Source organism: Callospermophilus lateralis, chromosome 9 (assembly GCF_048772815.1).
Source record: "Callospermophilus lateralis isolate mCalLat2 chromosome 9, mCalLat2.hap1, whole genome shotgun sequence".
NCBI classification, from domain to species: Eukaryota; Metazoa; Chordata; class Mammalia; order Rodentia; family Sciuridae; genus Callospermophilus; species Callospermophilus lateralis.
Genome location: NC_135313.1, coordinates 2,158,644 through 2,178,682, shown reverse-complemented (window position 1 = coordinate 2,178,682; position 20,039 = coordinate 2,158,644). Strand labels below are relative to the sequence as shown.

Genomic DNA, 20,039 nt, shown 5'->3' with positions numbered 1-20,039 from the left:
ATATCCATGGGTCTGTCTTGACAAACTGAGTCACCGTCGGGTGTTCAGGCAGAGGACAACTCTCAACTAAGTGCATTAAACATGGGCAGCTACGGGAGGAACGCTTCCCACAGAAGGAATGACAGCCTTGGATCTGTGGAAATGTTACAGATATCTGCAGCGTTAGTTTGCTAATTCAAGGCTTGTTTTGCATCCTGGATCTTCACTCTGCCGTCCTTCATATAAACCTATCACTTCTGACCCCCCAGCCCCGGGATACTGTCACAGTCCATGGAAGATGCTCTCACCTGCTCCCCCCCGCACCGGGCTGCCTGGGCTGCTCTCCAGAGGGGAGAAACTGGAGGGTCTTCAGGTGGTCTAGATGCTCTTGTGGGCGTCCAGTGTTCTCCCCGGGCACCTCTCACCTCCCGGGGCTGCCGCCAGCTCTGTCGTGCAAAGTCTCCGTCTCCTGGCTCTCGGGCTGGTGGCCCTCCCTGGAGTCCTGGATCCAGCAGAGACGCTATGGTGGCCGGTGGAGACAGCCGGTCTGCCTGGACTGACTCAGGTCCCTGCACTCACACCGGCTTCCGGACGGTGGGCTTCACACACAGCACGAGTGTGAAGTCCCCACCCAACCTCGAGTTCAGGAGGTCAGGATTCAGTGACAGACAAAGGAGGAGAGATGCCGTGTGTAGGGCACACGCACACACGCTCTGTCTACATATGGCCTGTGAACGCGGTGCACGTGTGCATACAGGGCCCACACACACATGCATACACATACACATGTGTGTATAGTGTGTGTTCCACAGCTGTGAATTCTACCAACCTAGGATTGAAAACATTTGAGAAAAAAAAAAAAAACTTTTATCTGTCCTGAACATATACAGACCTTTCCTTTATAATTATTCCGAAACAAAAAAAAAAAAATATGACGACTGTTTGTGCAGTGTGTGCACACACCCTGTGGTCACCCAGGGGCAGCTGGCAGATGCCAAATGCACAGGGACACCAGACACACCTGAGCCCCTGCCCATCTGCTCTCGGGGAGACCAACTCTCTGTCCCTGTTTTCTGGTCCCAGAACAGCGATGTGCACACTCTGTGTGGAACATGTTCACTGTAGGGTGGCTGTGTCTCTAGGGACACTCCAGGTGGATGTCTGCCTTTAGGTTGCTTAAGCTGTTTGACTGCAGCAAAGGGTCACAGAAAATTCCAGTGAAGGTAGCATGTGGGACATGGAGTGGCTGTCAGTCCCTGGGGCCCATGGCCCCACCTGTTATTGATGGCTCTGAGGCTCATGGGCACTGGGAAGTCTTCTCAACAGGAAGTGAGCACTGCCATGTGTCAGGTGACCCTGCTGCAGGGCAGGTGGTACTGGCCACATTGCCGACAAGGAGAGGTTGCAGAGGAGACCTGGCCAGTGTGAGACCTGCCTGCTCTGGAGGGCATGCAAGAGTGGACAGCAGCCTCCTGGGAGGCTGGCCCGGCCCAGCCTGGCCTTCACAGAGGGAGTGCCGCCCTCCTGGGCTCACTGTGGCGGCAGCCTTGTGGCAGCAGAGAGCTGGCCCTCCCCAGCCCAGAGCCGCTCTCTCTCCTACGCAGGAAGTGAGTGTATGCACAGTTTCAAGGGTGGCTACTTTTACCTGGTTCATTTGGGAAAAAAAAAAAAAGACTGCTCAGTGAAATCGACGCAGGTGAAGTCATTTCTGTCAACAGTCTGGCGTTTTTTAGATTGCCGGTTTTACTGAGAATTAATTTTGGGAAACAAAAGCTGTCACTAGTGATGGCCAGTTCACTGTCAGTTGCGTCGTTACTCAAAGAGGGCAGGTGGCCTCAGACCCCCTTTCTCACTCAGTGTCCCACGGCGGTGTGAGGAGCGCCTGGACACCTGGTTCCACTTCCTGGCTGATTGTCCCTCCACTCTGTGCCGGGGCAGCTCACTGCCTCGCAGATGCTGGGTGCCCTGTTCCATGAGCTTGTGGAGCGTACCTACGCTGGGCCCAGCAGGCCGTCTGCCAGCCACCGGAGGCCTCCCTCCTGGAGGCCCAGTCCTGGGTTCCAGGGGGCGCTGCCCACCAGCCCTCCCTCCTGACTCCCACCTGCCTCCCCGCACCCACGGCCCTCAGTAGCCACATCCTCTGGTTCTTTCATGGCAGGAAGCGCAGGGCTGGGGATGAGCCTGCTGTTGCAGTCCCGGGCCTGGAAGCAGATCATGGGGAGCAGTTACCAGCTCTCCTGGGAGGTCACAGAGCCCTCACCAGCCTGTCTCGGGCCCTCGGCTGAACGAATGCCAAGCTCCACAAGGCCCCCCCGGGATCTTGTCATTGCCCCAGAGGGCTGCTCCGTGTTAGACCACCCAGCTGCCCAACCCCACCTCTCACCACACGGCAGCTATCTAACCAGCTCTCCACCTCCTAGGCCACTGTGGGGACCCACCCCTGGGGTCTTTCCCTCCTGACCCAGGTTTTCCCTGGGCTGCAGATCTGGCCACACTCCACACTGCCTCCCTTCACACTGCGTGCCCATCTCTGGCCCAGACTGACCTCTCCCTAACCCAGCTTCCCCTCTCTGCCTGTGCGCCCCCCTGGGTGTCCACAGTCTTGATGCTTGATCCTTGATTTGTTGAAGAGCTCCCCAAACCCCAGAAACCAACTGCCCCGTTCCCTGGACTCTTGTCATGGGCCTTTCCATACCTGTCCCAGACCTCACCACCCCCGCTGCGATCACTTACGTCGTGACATGCACGTGTGTGTCGCAGTGAGAGCCTGTGGCGCTGCGGCCCTCTTACTAGACCTCCACTGGACACTGACGGCGGTTTCCCTTAGTCTGTGGTGCTGTCTGTCCCCACGTGAGCGGAGCTGGTGGAGGACAGGGCCCGGCTGCAGTGGTGTCTGCGTGTCACTGTCCCCTGGGCGCCTGTCTCCAGCCTCCTGCAGGCTCTCCCGAGCACCTGGCTCTCCAGGCCTGCACTTTCCTTTGGAAGACAGGTACCAGGTGGGCCCTGGTTTGGGCTCCTGTGTCGGGTGCTGCGGATACCAATAGGGCTTCCACCCAGGGTTGATTCTGCACCTGTCCTGTGGCCGGGGGCCCTGGTCTCTCCATCTCTGCAGTAACGTCACTTGACTGGATGGTCTCTGGAGGAGTTTTTGCACCACCAACTTTAAATCACCTGCAGGGGGACCCCCAACTTGTGGGTCTGTTTGGGAACTGCCTGGGGAACCCTGGGGAACCCTGGGGAAGAAGTCCTCCTGGTGTGGAGGCCTAGGAGCAGGGAGAGGTCGGCGCCCCCCAGCCTGTCCCTGGCTCACCAGCCCTGCCATTTCTGAAGCTCAGGAGGGCCCCTTGCAGCCTTCCCATGGTCATGGGGGGAAATGCAAAGTCCTCCTCAGCAGGAGGCTGGACTGGTCAGCGTGCATGGTGTTATGGTTTGGAGGTGAGGTGTCCCCAAAGCTCACATGTGAGACCATGCAAGAAGGTTCAGAGGAACAACGACTGGGCTGTGAGAACCTTAACCCAGTCAGTGAGTTAAACCCTGATGGGATTAACTGGTGGCTGAGGGCAGGTGGGGTGTGGATGGAGGTGGGCACTGGGGCATGGCTTGGGGTATAGATTTGTGCCTGGAGTCTCTCTCTGCTTTCTGATCATGTGAGCTGCTTCCCTTCACCCTCTTCCGCCCCAATGTCCCGCCTCACCTGGAGCCTGAGGAATGGAGCCTGCTGTCTAGGGACCGAGACCGCTGAAACCCTGAGCCCCCAAATAAACTTTTCCTCCTCCGCAATTGTTCTGGCTGGGTCTTCTAGTCACAGCAGCAACAGAAGCTGAGTGATATACCCGGCCACTGTGTGTGGCTCTCACTGGAAAGGAGGGGCCAGCCTTGGGAGCCTTGGGGCTTCGGGGCGGGGGGCTGGCGGGCATCTCCAAGGCCAAGACAAAGGCCCAGAGCAGAGGCAAGCTGCCCTCTCCCCTGGCGGCCTGCAGGCTGGCTTCTCCTCACCAGACAGGCCCTTCCAAACATCGGCCTGCATCCCCAGAGCCAAGCCCCAGGGGAGGGACGGCTGCTTCCAGTTGGCACGGAGGTCTGTCTTCCCTGAAGAAGTTCGGCCGATGGTCCAGCTCTGGGCCACTCGGGGTGGTAGGCACCAGCCAGTGCCACAGATGCAGCCCTTCCCAGCAGGACTCCTTTCTCATACATGGCCAGCCAGCCAAGGTGGACGCATGCGTCACGGAGCCAGAGAGAGGGACAGGGATGGGGAAGACGGATACAACTGCCGGCCCAGCTTCAGCCTGAGCCCAGCTGAGAAGTCCCCCCAGTGGTGTCCAGAAGCACTGGGACGTCTCGAGGGTGTAGAGGGCTCAGAGGGCCCAGGCAACGTCAGCCTCAGGGAGCACAAACAGGACACTGTCCCCAGGAACACACGGGGCTGCACCAGTGTCAGAGCAGCAGGTCCCTAACCCTCGCTGGTCCCAGCCACTGGCACTGGAGATCCCCGAGGTCAGCGCGTGGTGCAGAGAGCAGGCGGTGTCCGGCCCATTTCTCTGCATGGCTGGGAGGCGCTGGGAGTCTGCTGGCGCCCTGGGAGCTTTATGGGTGCAGGGGGAGGTGGACTGCCACCCACCCAGTCATTCCTGGTCCGGCCTGACTCCCCAAGGGGAAGGGGCCCACACCTCCCCATAGGCACAGGGGGCAGCTCCCGGGTCTTCAGTCTGGCCCTGTGTGCAGGGCGCCGTGGCCAGCGTGTGGACTCCTCACACTCGCTGGCCTAACAAGAAGCACATGGCTGTGGCTCCCATTTGGCCCAAGAGCCTGCAAAGGGACCCCCGAGGGTCCTGCAGAGCAGCAGGTTGACAGAGTGCTTCAACAGCCCTTTAAAGGGTAGGGATCCCCCAGGCAAGGGATCAGGGGCCCAGGCACAGCCTTCCAAAGAAATGATATAAAAGCAAATTAATCTGAGAAGTCCCGTTGCGCCTTGATCTGTGTTTGCCTGGGAGAGAACAGTCTGCCTTTGTCCCTTCCTCCTGGCCCTGCCGTCATCCCCTGGTAATGGTCACATCTCACCCTCCTCCTGGGGAAGGTAAGGGGTCCACAGCAGAGGCCCACCTGCAGTGGAGTGCCCCATACAGCCCTGCTCCCTGAGTCCCCAGCTTCAGAAGCCGATTACTGCACGGTGTGTAGTCCTCCTCATGGGGCTGGGGTCCCTCGTTCTGCTTGCCATGTGACTGCCTGTCCTGCTGTCCCGGGCATCCAGGGCCTACTCAGAGTGGGGAGAGGTGCAGGGAGGTTGGTGGGACTGGAGGGAACTTCAGCTTTATCCAGGAGTGGACCCATCCCAGCACCCTACGGGGGGCTGGACCTCTGGCTCCTCACTTGCCAGGGCCCCGCCCCCCCCCGACCCACTAAGGCCTCCCAGGCTGCTGAGTGAGAGACCCTGCTCAACCAGGCCCCGGCACTCCCTGCACGCCTGCCCTGGGCAGAGCTGGCCATGAGGCTCCAAGGTCTCCTTTGACAGTGAAAACCTGTTTCCTCCTTTCTGCACAAGGCGTTTGTCCAAAGGCTGCGTAGGGGAGCGGCTCTGGGCTGGGGAGGGCCAGCTCTATGCTGGCAGCAGGCGTGGCTGCCCACAGCTGGCCCGCACTCGCCCAGTGGAGTCTTTGAAGCCCTCAGCCAAGTGGGAATGACGCTCCCCAGGCCTCTCTGTACCAGTGGCTGGGGACCAGCGAGGGTCAGGGGACCTGCTGCTCTGACACTGGTGCCGTCGCTGGCACCTGACGCCTGCCTGTTCAGATGGGTGGTCAGTGGGGTGTGGCCAGCAAGGTCCATTATGTGTGGGCCTGCCCCTAGGCCCTCCTGCCCCCTGAGGCTGTCCCAAAGGCTCCCACGGCTCCTTGCCTGGACTGTCAAGGCCTCAGCGCCAGGGCCCACGGTGAGGCCAGGGTCACCCAGGGAGCAGCACCAGGCCCACATTCTTGCTCCTGCCTTGGCTGTAAGCAGCGTGTGACATGGGACCTCCCGGCCTGTTTCCTTCTCTGAGCAGGGCTGAGGCAGCTGGGTGTGGCTGGTAACTGGCATCTCCGCCAGCACCTTCTGCCTAGGAGACGTCGAGGGGAGCTGGGGCCTAGATGCAGGTGCTGGCCCAGGTCAGGCAAGGGCAGGGCAGGGCAGTGCTGGTGGGCTCCCTGGTCCTGCTGCTGCTGGCCAGGGCCACCCTCCCCACGGCAGGACCTGGGAGAGCATGTGACTCAGAGTCTGTTCTGAATGATACAGATAGCCCAGGCCTGGGTGTGCTGAGACGCAGCTCTCTGCAGGTGGTGGCTGGGGTGAGCTCCTGGGTTCCGGGGGGGGGGTCCCCGCTGGTGCTCTTCCTCCTTCCTCTCTGCACAGGTGGGGGCGAGTGCTCTGTCCACCAGCTGGGAGTAGGCGTCCTACTGGCCCAGCCTTATAGGCTACTCTTGCAGCCTGTGTCCCCCTTGGGGTGGCTAGGGGGAGGGGCTGGACTGACAAAGCCTGGGAGGTCCCTGCAGCCCTCCACTGCCCAGGCTTGGTCAGCCGCACCTCGTTACTTGGGAGCCCTTGGTCAGGTGGTCCAGCAGCCCCTCCCTCCCAGTGGCCTCCCCCATGGTGACTGCTGGGTTCTTTGACAGACCTTTTGCTTGACCCTCTTCAAGCAGAAGCACCTGGGTCAGAAGGCAGGGGGTGCCCTGCCTGTGCCCTCCATGTCCTGTGGGCACCAGCACAGTTGGCCACCTCCCTGCTGTGGGTCATCCTCTCTCTGACCCATAGTCCCCTGCTGGGTCTGCAAGGTCTCGAGAGCCAGGGTGCTGCACTCCAGGTGGACGGGCCTCTCCTCTGTGGTTCGTCTCCCAGCACTTGCTGAGCACCTGCGTGTGCCAGGTGCTGTCTGAGACCACAGGAAGCAGCTGGGAAGAAGCACCTGCCCTCCAGCTCCCTGTGGTGCCAACCAGGGCCCAGCGTTTCCACGGGGCACAGCGACTAGCCCTCACTGCACCCCGCAGTAGGTGCTATTGTGTTTCAGACGAGGAGGCTGAGACCTGGAGAAGCCAGGCATTTTCCCTCGGCCCTGTGCGGTGGGTTCTACCCCGGCCAGCCTGCAGGCCTGTGCTCCAGCTCCTGTCTTACCAAGACTGGGGGCTGCTCTTGGGGTCCAACAGGTGTGCGTGGCCCACCTTGCAGCAAATCCCAGGGTGCTCACCTCTGCCTTCCTGTAGCTCAGATTTCTTGGTCACCTGGAATCGATTCTTTAAAACGGTGGCTTGATTGGCTGATGTCTCTTAGGACGCTGCTGTTCAGACCCTCTGGCCACGCCTGTCCTTTGTCCTGGGGCCACCTGGCAGCAGTTGGTGCTGCGCTGGTGTTTCATGGGGGAGTCTGTATGGTGGGGAAGGGGAAAGGGGTTGTTCCCAGCAGGTGCTGTCTGATGCCCTGTTGCCGCCTGGGGCCATGATCTTTGTGGGACGTGCGCCCTCCGCCACCTGGCCAGTTTATCTGGCGGTTGATGCTCCTGGTTTCTGCCTCTCCTTGGGTTTGGGTGACTGGACACCACAGGAATTGAGAGAACCGTGCACAGGTGGGGCTGGCTGCTCAGGTCTTGCTGGTGTTCCTTCCCCATGGTGTGACCTGGGCCAACTTGGGGGATGGGGAGCCATGATGTGCCCGGTGGGGCCTGTGCCCAGGGCCTCTTGCTTCCCCACTTCCTGCTCTCACGTGGCCTGTGGTCTCCCTGCTGGACACGCGCCCGTCTTGCTGTGGAGGTGGTTGGGTGTCTGGCCCTGGCGGTGGCTCAGCCGCGTCCTGTTTTGACGGGCATCTTCCACCAGCGTTTCCTCAGGGTGCCCGGTGCCCCTCCACATGGTGAGTTCCCCCATGTGCCTGCTCTTGGCACAGGAGGACGCCAGGGTGGCCCCGCATTTCCATCAGCACCAGGGACATCCTGGGGTGGTTGTTGGTGGATGGGGGCAGCTGCAGAAGCCATCGCAAGGCAGGATGCTCTCGTGTCTTTCTCTGAAGTCCTGTAGGAGGTCTGCCTATTCCAAGAATCCAGAAATTCCCTTGTGATGTGGCTCACTTTTCCTTCCAGAACTCAAACTCCCCTTTAATAGGGAAGACGCACTCTTTCTGGAACCTGGGATGCCCCGTGCTCTGCCTGGAGGCCTCTGCCCGCTCTGAGTGCTGGGAGACCCCGTGAGGGTCTGACCACGGCTTGCTCACCAGCCTGCTCTGTGGGGGTTCTTCTGTGCTCAGGAGACCTTCCATTTTCTGTGCCTTGTCTCTTCCGAGAGTCGGTCCTCCTCCGTGGGAGCTGCCACGGCACCTCGTCCTCACGTCTCCCGAGGGGACTGCAGTATGAGGGCTTGACCCCTTCCCCGGGGAAGGGCAGGGCACCAAAGGCCTCCTGGAGGACAGTGCTTATGGGATGCCCTGGAGAGCAGAAGGCTGGCCACCAAGACCCCTGCAGGCCACAGTGGCTTCAGCTTCTCCATCAGTGTGCCCAGAGTCCCTGCAGCCCGGCACTGCAACCCCAGGAGTGGAGGGACATTGGTAGTGGGGCCACAGAAGGCCAGGCAGAGCGCAGGGCAGCACTGTTGGAGGGGACCAGGCAACTCCAGGCCCCGAGACGGCCAGGCCTCTCCTCCTCCCGCCAGGAGTTGAGAAGCAGGTAGAGGTGGAGTGGCATCCAGGGTGTCTGTGGGGCAGGCACTGAGGTGACAGTCACAGCCCACAGTCTGTGGTCAGCTCCCGCCTCCTGCCCTTCCTCAGGCTGCAACTCTGTGTGTGTGTGTGTGTGTGCGTACGCGCGCTTTGCCCTTCTCTCCCTTTGCAGAGTCCTGCTGGTGCCTCCTTTAGTCAAGCATCCGCTCTGCACTCTAGCTGTTTCACTTTCCCTACCTGCTCGGCTTCTCTGATTCATTTTGACTTTTTTCACATTCAGTGCAAAATAGATGGACAATGTATGTGGAGAGAGGGATGGATGGATGTTTACATGGAGGTGTTTGGATGGATGGATGATGGATGGGTGCATGGATGAGTTTGCCTGTGTGGAAGGATGGATGGAGGATGGAGGATGAGAGGGAGGGAGGGAAGGATGGAGGGAGGGAAAGATGGAGGGAATGATATGTGGTTGCATGTGTTGAAGGATGGATGGAGGGGGGATGGATGGAGGGATGGAGGGAAGAAAGGAGGGATGGAGGGAGGAAAGGAGGGATGGAGGGAGGGATGGAGGGAGGGAAAGGAGAGAGGAAAGGAGGAATGGAGGGAGGGATGGAGGGAGGAAAAAAGGGATGGATGGAGGGAGGGAGGGAGGAATGGAGGGAGGGAGCGAGGAATGGAGGGAGATAAGGAGGGAGGGAAGGAGGGATGGAGGGAGGGAGGGAGAGAAGGAGGGAGGGAGGGATGGAAGGAAGAATGGAGGGAGGGAAGGAGGGAGGGAGGGAGGGAGGGAGGGATGGCTGCCTGGACCTGTGGTGGCATGTGTGGAAGGATGGATGGGTGGTGGGTGGGCGGATGGGAAGGACAGGCAGGGTACAGCCTCAGGGGGGTGGATGGAGGGCTTCATGACAAAGCTCCTCTTCCTTAAACCCCGTCCCACTTTCTGGAGACTCTTCATTGGCCTCTCATCTTTGGTTGTTCCCTGGGATATGGAGTTGAGCAAGACCCTTGCAGCTTCTTTGTGCCCATGGTCTGGTGGGGGACAGGGGATTGAAGGTGCCCTCTCGGTCCAGCTGCTGCTCTGAGCTCCTTCCACCACCCCTCCTGGGCCAGGCAGGCAGAGGAAGAGCAAGCTGCGTGCGGGATGCTGCCCTCGGCTCAGGTGGCGTTTCGGTGCAGGAGGCAGACTTGGGCCCAGATGTTTCACATTTGTTGCAGAGAATGCCGTCCATGTCGGGAGACGTGGCCGGGGTCAGGGTGACATCGAGGGGGCCAGGGTCTCGGTCAGGAAGACTAATGAACCTGCCTGAGCCTGGGCCCCGCGGGCACATGAAGCAAACCCACCGCTGGTTGGAGACAGCCCCTGTCATTTCTGGCTTTTCATGGATGATACTGTATTTCCCCTTGGAGAGCTGGCTCGGCTCATATATCAAAAGCTGATGTAATTATTTCCTCCCACTGAGGAAGGCTTCCATTTAGCTCTCTCCAACCCCCCCCCATTAATTATCTAATTACAACCACATTCTCCAAAAGAGAGCAGCCTTTGACTTTCTGCCCAGGACCACTTAAAAAGGCTTAAATATTTGTACTACTCTGAACTTGAAAAAAATAAGTGTGTGTGTGCCCATGCACACGTGTGTGCACACACATGTGTGCACTAAGTGTGCATGTGTGTTTGCATGTGCATGTGTGTGCAAGTGTGTGTGAGTGTGTGTCTATGCACATGAGTTTTAGGGAAAACCTCTCAGCCTTGTCAGACCTCTGTCTTGATTCAGTAGGGAAATGGCACCTGGGAGCCTGTGAAAGTCCCCCGCAGAGCTCAGGTCCCCTGGAAGGACAAGGCCATAACTCTGGATCATGGTACAGTGACCTGGAAGGGTGTGTGCTGACACTCAGCAACACGTGGCAGACAGACATGACCTTGGCCACGGCCACAGCCTGGGGCCGGTGCTGGGTGGGCTGGGCTCGTGCGCCAGGGCTTCAGCCTTCACCTGGAGCACATCCCCAGCACGCTCACGGGTCCCCGCACCGCGGTGCCGGGGCGCCCCTCCTGCCCCCGTGCCCCTCACACTGTGGCTCGCACTGTGGGCCTGCAGCAGCTCACCTGCAGACGTCTGGGAGGCGGTCAGCCCGTCATCTTGCCAGCACATCTTCAGTGAGCAGGGGAGGGTGCAGCTGAAGGCCTCGGGGTCCCGGATTCTGGGTCATCCCTCTGCCTGGGTCCCCTCTCCTTGGGGCCCACCATTCGGTCACAAGCACACTCAAGCAGACCTTCGCTGTGGAGCGCAGGTGTTGTGTCTGTGTGTGCACATGTGTGTATCGTGGGTGAGGAGCGTGTGACATGGCCTGTCCCTGGCTGGTTTCCCACCTGCTGCCCATGCAGCTGGGGAGAGAGGCTCCTGTAGCTCCCCAGAGGGGTCCTCACCAGGACGTCAGGGACCCCCAGGCATGAAGCAGGTCAGGCCCTGCCCACTGCGACTGGCCCTGTGCGTGTTTAAAGACCAGTTGTGGCACGAGGGGACTTTGCGGTGATGGGAGAGTTGGGTGTGCAAGAATCCGCACATGTGATGAAACTGCCTGGAGCCCCCGCCCCGCCCTCTCACACACACACCAGGCACATGATAAGCTCTTGCACAGCGCCAGCGTGACCTCCTGGTTGTGCCTGTGGCGGGTGCACGTGATGGTGCCGTCAGGGCAGTTGTGAGACGCATCGCCTCTCCCGTCCTGTCCCCACCCCTTCTCCTGCATGTGGGATCATTCCGACAGTGCAGCTAGCGCTGTCCCGTTCCTCTGTGTCCTCATCCCCTGACCCCAGCCCTGGACGCCCATCACTACAGGAAGTGCCAGCCGCTGCCTCCAGGCTGCCCAGTGTGTCCACCCAGAGTAGCCCTTTCCCACGCGCAGCCAGCTGAGGGAGGCTGTGGAGCCGGAGGGCTGCGGCGGCCCCAGGAGTCGGGTGGGGGTCAGTCTGTAGGAGGTCTGGGAGCTCTGGCCTGGGCTGGACCGTGGGGGCAGCAGGGTGTTGCAGGGGCCACCTGTTAAGTCTCATCCAGAGGAGGCCTGGGGCAGGACAGCCATCGGTGGGCTCCCTGACGTGAGGCTGTGCTGCTCCCCAGGACGCGGGACGCTGAGCAGGGCCCCTGCAGCTGATCCCCTCTCTGTCTTCCAGACCACCGCGTGTCTGAGGCCCAGTGGAACTGGGGGGTCCACACCTGCGGCTTCTGAAACCTGGACAGCACCGGGTCGGCCCCTGCGCTCCAGCGGTGTGCAGAGGGGGACAGCAGGGGCAAGGCCGGAGCCCCTCCTCCCAGAGACCCCCGCCTGGGAGGCCACCCCGCCCTCCTGCCGCGACCTCGGACTTGTCATCTCATCACCGTCTGGAACTTTCTTCTGGGTTTAGTTTTGGGGGGTGGACTTATTTTTTCTGGAAATTCAGGAATGAGCTTATGAGTACCTGGATTTTGATTTGTATTTCTCTCTAAGTGCCTTTTTTAATGTATATTTTTTTAATAAAACAGAAATGCATTCTCGTACAATCTGTAAACTGGACCAAGGCTCTCAGAAAAGGAACCTCAAGTTGCCTCTGACCCCCGCCCTCTGCGTGACCTTCAGGAAGCCCGGAGCCCTTCTCACCTCTCTGCCCTGCTCCGTGACTTGCTCAGCTAGCCATTTTTTATATTCCCCGTTTCAGTGTATATGTTGCTTATTTGTTTATTTATTGAGATATTTTTACAGCCTCAGTGACTGCACTGTGCTGTGTATACTGCTCCCCGCCAGGAACAATAAAGATGCCGCACAGCCCTGGTCTCTGCCTCTCTTCTTGCAGCTCAAGGGACGGCCTGAGAAAGCCGGTCACAGAAACGACCGCTGCTTCACCCTAAAGGGAATGAGAGAGGATGGGAGAAGTCTATGCTGTACGAGCCATAGAAATTTCTAGAAGCTACCAACTCTAGTGTGGTTGTGAGTGTTAACAGACCCAGGCCTGGGCAGCAGTGGTTAACCACTTTCCACCTCTGTGACAAAGTACCTGAAATCGACCCATGAGAAGGAGACTCATTTTGGCTCACGGTTCCAGAGTTTCAGGCCACGGTCGGCCAGCTCCACGGCTTTGGGCCTGTGATGAGGCAGGACACCAGGGCGGGAGCCGGTGATGCAGCCCAGATGTACCTCATGGTGCCTGGGAAGCAGAGAAGGAGAGGGCAGGGAGGGGCCGTCCCTGTCCCCCCTTGAGGGCACACCCAGGATGCCCGTTCCTCCCCTGGCCCCTCCTCCAGGCTCCCACCTCCCGTGGCCCTTGAGGCTGTGAACCCTCAACACCTGGCCTCTGGGGCAGAGTTAGGGTTCCGTCCACCACAGGGGTGAGGTCCCCAGCCCGGCCACGGCCCTATCCTGGCTGCGCTCCCAGCAGCCTCAGCAGCAAGACACAGCACTCCCTGGCCACTCCTGCTCTTCATTTCCACTATCCGAGGTCAGCACCGGCCAGTGCCTACCCCCCACAGCCTTCCCCACATCTCCGAGTCCACCCTCCCCAGACACGGTGCCCAAGCCTCTCTGCCCCCTTCTCCGGGTGGAGCATGGTGTCTTTAAACACATCACCCTCTGTCGACTCCAAGGACCGCGGGCACTGCCCAGCTCTCCAGAGCTGGACAGGTTCCAGGTGTGGTTAGGAGTGGAATATCCGCAGTGCAGGCCGGGAAGGTGCCTGCCGGGCATCTCACAAGGCCACCACCCGAAGCCAGGAAGGAGAATCTAGCTGGGGTCTGGTCCAGGTGGCCTCTCCATGAGAGGGACAAGGAGTCCCACACCCTGCCTGCTGGCCATGTGACTCTGACCATACCTGTGGGCAGCAGTGGGGAGTGCAGATGGCCCCCAGGGTGGGGGCTTCCAACTCTGGCATTACACATCCCCTGGTCACCATCCTGAGCCATCAGAATTGTGTCTTCTGGATGACACCTAGTGCCAGGGTCTGCTGGGCAGGACTGCCCACAGACCAGAGGACACACAGACCCCAGGTAACTCCCAGATAGCAACCTTGGGAGTGAGGGTCTCTGGCAGGACCATAGTGGCCTGCAGCCCCACCCACCCCTGCTCCCAGATCTGCCAGAGGGCAGGAGCCCCAGAACCTGAGCCCAACTGTGTCACTTGGCTTGTTCCTAATAGTGACCATGGGACAGCACAGCTTCCTTGGAGAGGGGTCCTGGGCACCTGTCGGGGGCTGGTGCCTGCAGCCTGAGCCCCTGTGTCCCCTGCACTGTGACCAACAGCATAGACCTTCTGGGTGTACACCCTTGCATTCACACATGAGCACACACCTCACACACATGTATGTACATATGTGTGTACATGCCTCACACACCCATGCATGCACACATGTATGCACATACCCATGTACACATATGCCTCTCATACACATGGAAACACATGTGTTGCACATGCCTCACACCTGTGCATGCACACACCTCATACATACGTGTGCACTGTGTGCACAAGCACATGCAGCAGGAGGCTTGTGCACATATGCTCATATGTCCACTCACTCCACAGCACAAGCATGAACACACGTGAGCATGCAACCAGCTCACATACAGACACATGCACACCTGGTGCACACACCTAAACCCTTGGAGGGGCTCTAGGGAGACGAAGAGGGAATCTAGCCCTGCGGTTCTACGGAGCCTCCGGAGGATCCCAGTGTTGGGTGGCCATGAAGCCTGAAAGGCCTCTCCCCTAGTGACCCCAGACAGGCCTCTGGCCACGTAGGACAGAACGAGAGATGGGAGGTGGGACTCCCACTGTGGCTTCCCCACTCCCGAGCTCACACTGCCCCAGCCTGAGCCCTGCCTGGTCTGCCTGCTGAGTAACCACGTCTCACATGAGGCCTGGCCCTGGGAGCCACCCACCCCAGGGGCTGGGTCAGGGGACACCCATGGGGTGAGTGGACACCCTGGGCCACCTGGGAGGGTCAGGAGTGGAGTCCACTGGGCCTCAGAGTCCAAGAAGAGACCTGAGAGGGCATCCCCAGTCTGGAGCACCCTCCACCTCCACAGCCCCCGTCCCCAGCCAGACAGGAGTCCACTCCTGGGCAGCCCCTCAGACTGTCCCTGTTCACAGCCTCCCAGAGGCGGCCTCTCTGGGCCTGCAGGCTGCACCCTGCCCGCTGCCGCACACCCAGTCAGCACAGGAGAGCCTCGCTGTCCCCAGGCCTCCCAGGGTCTCTCCCAAGGCCCAGCTCAAACTCTGGGAGTCCCTGGAGATGTGCAGGGTGATGAGCAGGGTCACATGGAGATGCGCAGCCGTGATCACTGGGTTCCTGTCCTCTTCCCACCCATCCGCATCCTGATGAGGACCCTGGAGGACAGGCGCTCTGTTGGGGGTGTGCACGCTCCCAGGGCTCCGTGTATGTCCGAGTGTGCTGTGCCCCGCTGTCGGCTCCCGGGGTGCGGCTCCGGCCCCAGCAGATGTGTGTCCCGGAGGTCACTGCTCCATGATGGTGCTTGCTTTGAAGCCCTGTGGCTGCTCTCCAGGGCAGTTAGCAGCCTGTCAGCCATGGCTTGAGGACAGGCCTGGAACAGGCCACAGGGCAAACGTGCCCAGGACATGGCTCCGCTGTGGCCTGAGTCCCTGGAACGGGAGGTGCCCAAGCCACAGGAGCTCTCCACGGAAAGCCTGCCCCAAACACCCCACCTCATACCTGGGTTCAGGGAGAGTCCAGAGGAAGCCCTCAGAGCAAAGAGCTGGTGGGGCACCAGGCAGAACCAGGCCGCCATGCCGAGCGGGGACCTGTGGGGACAGTGGGCACTGGCAGACCCCCACCCTGGGCCCAGTCACACTAGCATTGCAAACAGCCTAGCAAAGGGGCCCTGGCCCGGAGCAGGAGGAACTTGGGTTTGGATTCCATTCAGGGGCAGGACCACACTGGGGGACGTCCCCGTAGGATCAAGGCCCAGACACTGCCTCAGGCAGGAGCGCTGGCCAAAGCCCACAAGACCAAATGCAGAAGTTCAGCTCTTTGCTTTTAAAAGCAGCTGCACAGGCAGGGAGACATCCAGGGCCTTGCTGCCTGCACGCCCGCTCCGTGGGGCAGGAGCCTCGCGAGGCTGACGAGCCCAGGGAGGCCCACCGAGTCCACAGGGCGTGGCCAGAGAAAGATCAGCGTGTGCCTGGAGCTGCCAGGCCCTCTGCAGGACGTGCTTGACCCTAAGAGGCAGGTTGCGATTTGGTTGAGCACCCAGAGTGGGTAGGTAGCCTCCCGGAGCACGAGGCCATCTCTAAATGAATGGGCAGAGCCAGGATGCTGGCTCCGGAAAGGGAGGCCCAGGAAGAGCCCCCACTATCCCACACTGCCCACCCCACATGCAGTCTGCATTTAGTCCCCCCTCTCCTCTGTGGTCTCAAGAGAGGACGTGTCTGTAGTAGGACCGCACCGGTGGACGCTGTACTCGTCACCACAGCGTGAACGTGCCCACAGCAGCCAGGTGTGGAGGCCCAGCTTGGACCTGGGGGCTCTGGCTGCACAGCTGCCTCCAAGCCACAGACCCAAATGAGGGCATTGCGTTCTCTGCAGTCAGGGCCATTGGCAAGGGGGGACCTGAACAATCTCTGGTCAGAAAGAAAGAGCAGGACACGGCCCTGCCCAGGCCCCATGCATCCTGGACCCTGCTGAGTTTCACCCTCACTTCTGCTGCCACACAGGCCCTGAGCGTGGGGTAAGATGAGTCTGGCTATTACAGAGCCCAGGGCCCTCTGCATGAGGCACCATTTCACTGCCCACCACCCTGGCCATCTGTGCTGCAGGAGCCACAGCTGGGCAGGTGCAGGCATGGCGCACACACCGCCGTGGGACAATCCCGTGGAACTGAGGGCTAGCCCCTGGTGCACCAACGCACAGATCTCAGGACCCAGGAGGCAGACAGACCCCTGACCACAGCCAGCAGGAAGACTGCCCGTGTCCTTGACCAGAAGGAAGCCTAGCCACGGGGGAGGTCCCCTGCCCCAGATTCCATGCTGCCCGCTCCTGGAGACCTGCACCCTGTGGCCTTGGCCTCCCGGGACTAGGACCGGCTCCTGTCTCTGCACACACTGCTGCCGACGGACAGGTGGCTCCATGCTCACTGGGGGACTCCTCTCCCTGGCCTGGCTGGATTTGGGGGTGGCCTCTGCCTGCTCCCTCCAAGACTGCGCAGATGGGTCCAAGGCTGATTCAGGACACAGGACACAGGACCCAAGAAAGGGAGCAATGAGGAGACCCCAGAAGAAAAGGGGGCTGGGAGGGGCTGCTGGGGGACATCGGCCAGGAACATGACAGGTCGGGTCGGCCCCAGGGCACCAAGGAATCAGGAGTGGAGGGGGCAGGGCGGGGCATTCTGTTCATTAACCTACTTTGCAGGACACCACGGCCCGTGGGCATGCCTGTGTGTCAGTGTCCCTGACCCTTGGTGGCTTCGTGCTGGAACTTGGCCCTGCACAGGGACCTTATTTGCAGAGTCTCTGCGGATGTCACTCAGTCAAGAAGCTCAGGAAGAGCGCACCTCACTCTAAAGCCCAGTGACAGCCACACTTCTGAGAGAAAGGGGACAGGAGAGGAGGCCCTGTGGGGACAGAGGAGCCACACCAGAGCTGGGGAGGCAGGATCGGATCCTCCCGCGCAGTCCTTAGGTCAGTTGCCCTGCGGGCCCCGGACCTTGGCATTTCTGCTATTTGGGGCACCTGTGGCTGGTGGACGGTGGCAGGAAGCCGGGGCAGCCTCCTGCACTGACGGCGGCCATGAGGAGGGAGGAGACTGGAAAGATGCCAGACAGGACGTGAGAGGTGAGCACAGGGCCACTCACTCGGGGCCCCTGGCGGGCAGTCAAGTGGCCCCTGCAGGAGTGGAGCTGGTGAGGCAGGCTGCCCCAGAGGGGCTGGGACTGCAGGTGACAGAGTCTCAATGCTGATGTGCAGGGCTGGTGGCGGGTCTGGTCTGGGGGAGGCGCCAGGGGACCGCGGCCACAGAGCAGCCCCTGCCCTCCCCCTGGCTCCACCGCTCAGCCTGGCCTCCCCGGGAAGGCTGGAGAGCCCTCCTGCTCCCCCATGAATGGACAGCCCCGAGGAAGGCCGGGCCAGGACGAGCAGAAGAGGAACACAGAGGAGGGTAGAGAACCTTCTAAAGCTCTCCTGTGTCCCCGGAGAGGGGAGACCCTGCACCTGGGGACACGCTGAGAGCTCCTGGGGAGGCAGAGTCAGCCCGGGGCCCGCCCCCAGGGCTCTTCAGGTGAAGACAGAGCTGCCGTGCTGGGGACAGAGTGCGGGGTCCCACACAGCAAAGACAGAGGAGACCGGCAGCAGGGGACTCAAGCCACAGACCAGGAGTCCCAACAAGAGACAGCAGAGTGGAGGGTCTTAGGGGAAGGACCCAGGGTGGGGCCAGCAGGAACCTCGAGTGCAGAAGACCCGCCCTGGCCAGCCTCCCCGCACTCCTCCCCTCACCAGGTGCGGGGCACTTCCAGCAGGTGGCCGCCAGCATGAGACTGGTGATGCGTGACCTACTACGTGCTGCCACCTGGAGGTGTCCAGCCAGAGAGCGGTAGGTGAGGTCACAGAAAGCTGGCAGCCTCCCTCCCTGCTGCTCAGTGCTGTCCCATAAACCACAGGTGGACTGCTAGAAGCCATTCTCGTCTGTCAGGGATGGAACTGTCCCCCATGTTGAATCCTAATCTCCAGCACCTCGGAAGTTCAGTCCCCGGTGGCCCCCTCCCAGAAAAAGTCTCCAGTTAGAACGGGGAGAATCAGGTCCATCTCCCCGGCTATAAAGAAATCAGGAGGCTTTTAGAAGAATAAAGTTTGACATCACAATCAGCAGAGGACAGCATCAGGACTTCTGAGGCTGGCTCGCGTCCTGTGGCTTCCCTGTGAACCTCAGTCCCTGTGACAGGGCGCTGAAGGCCCAGGGCCTCTGACTCTTGTCCAGCAGCCCCAGGACCCTGACCCAACCCTGACCCTAACCCAGGAACACTCTGGCTCCCTGCAGGTTGTGCTGGGAGGGTGGTGAACCGTGAGGATCATGGGATTTTTCTGGACTAGACATTGGATGTGTCCTGCCTCCCAGGGTGTGGTCAGCTCTGGCCACGTGTGTCATGCTGAGACTTTTCTGGACATAGGTCTGTGGGAAGGAGGCTCCGCGTGGTTGTCGGGAGCTGGGGCTCAGAAGCCCACTCAGCGAGGGTTCAGGCTGCAGAACCCACCAGTCTGCAAAGGACGGAAGGGGAAAGGAGCGGCATTACAGAGGGAGGGGCTGGGACCTGCCACCGGCCCGCCTCCACCATTTCAGCCCCTCCCAGGACAGCACCCAGTGGCACCCTAACACCCTAACCCTAACAACCTAACACCCTAACACCCTAACCCTAACACCCTAACCCTAACACTAACCCTAACCCTAACCCTAACCCTAACACCCTAACCCTAACCCTAACACCCTAACCCTAACCCTAATACTAACCCTAACACCCTAACCCTAACACCCTAACCCTAACACCCTAACCCTAACCCTAACCCTAACCCTAACACCCTAACCCTAACCCTAACCCTAACCCCCTAACCCTAACACCCTAACCCTAACACCCTAACCCTAACCCTAACCCTAACCCTAACACCCTAACCCTAACCCTAACCCTAACCCCCTAACCCTAACACCCTAACCCTAACACCCTAACCCTAACACCCTAACCCTAACCCTAACACCCTAACCCTAACCCTAACCCTAACCCTAACCCCCTAACCCTAACACCCTAACCCTAACTCTAACCCTAACCCCCTAACCCTAACACCCTAACCCTAACACCCTAACCCTAACACCCTAACCCTAACCCTAACACCCTAACCCTAACCCTAACCCTAACCCTAACCCCCTAACCCTAACACCCTAACCCTAACACCCTAACCCTAACACCCTAACCCTAACCCTAACACCCTAACCCTAACCCTAACCCTAACCCTAACCCTAACACCCTAACCCTAACCCTAACACCCTAACCCTAACACCCTAACCCTAACACCCTAACCCTAACCCTAACACCCTAACCCTAACACCCTAACCCTAACACCCTAAACCTAACCCTAACACCCTAACCCTAACACCCTAACCCTAACCCTAACACCCTAACCCTAACCCTAACCCTAACCCTAACACCCTAACCCTAACACCCTAACCCTAACACCCTAACCCTAACACCCTAACCCTAACACCCTAACCCTAACCCTAACCCTAACCCTAACACCCTAACCCTAACACCCTAACCCTAACCCTAACCCTAACCCTAACCCCCTAACCCTAACACCCTAACCCTAACCCTAACACCCTAACCCTAACACCCTAACCCTAACACCCTAACCCTAACCCTAACACCCTAACCCTAACCCTA

At 60.0% G+C, this 20,039-nt stretch overlaps 1 protein-coding gene across 1 annotated transcript in view; it reads left to right on the top strand.

The window, feature by feature from the left end:
* Positions 1-11,893, top strand: part of Twist2 (twist family bHLH transcription factor 2) — a 41,879-nt gene extending 29,986 nt beyond the window's left edge. Inside the window, exon 2 of the mRNA XM_076866519.1 lies at positions 11,813-11,893. The gene's annotated coding sequence lies outside the window, so the exon portion shown is untranslated. The remainder of the gene's footprint in view (positions 1-11,812) is intronic.
* The last annotated feature ends 8,146 nt before the right edge of the window (positions 11,894-20,039 follow it).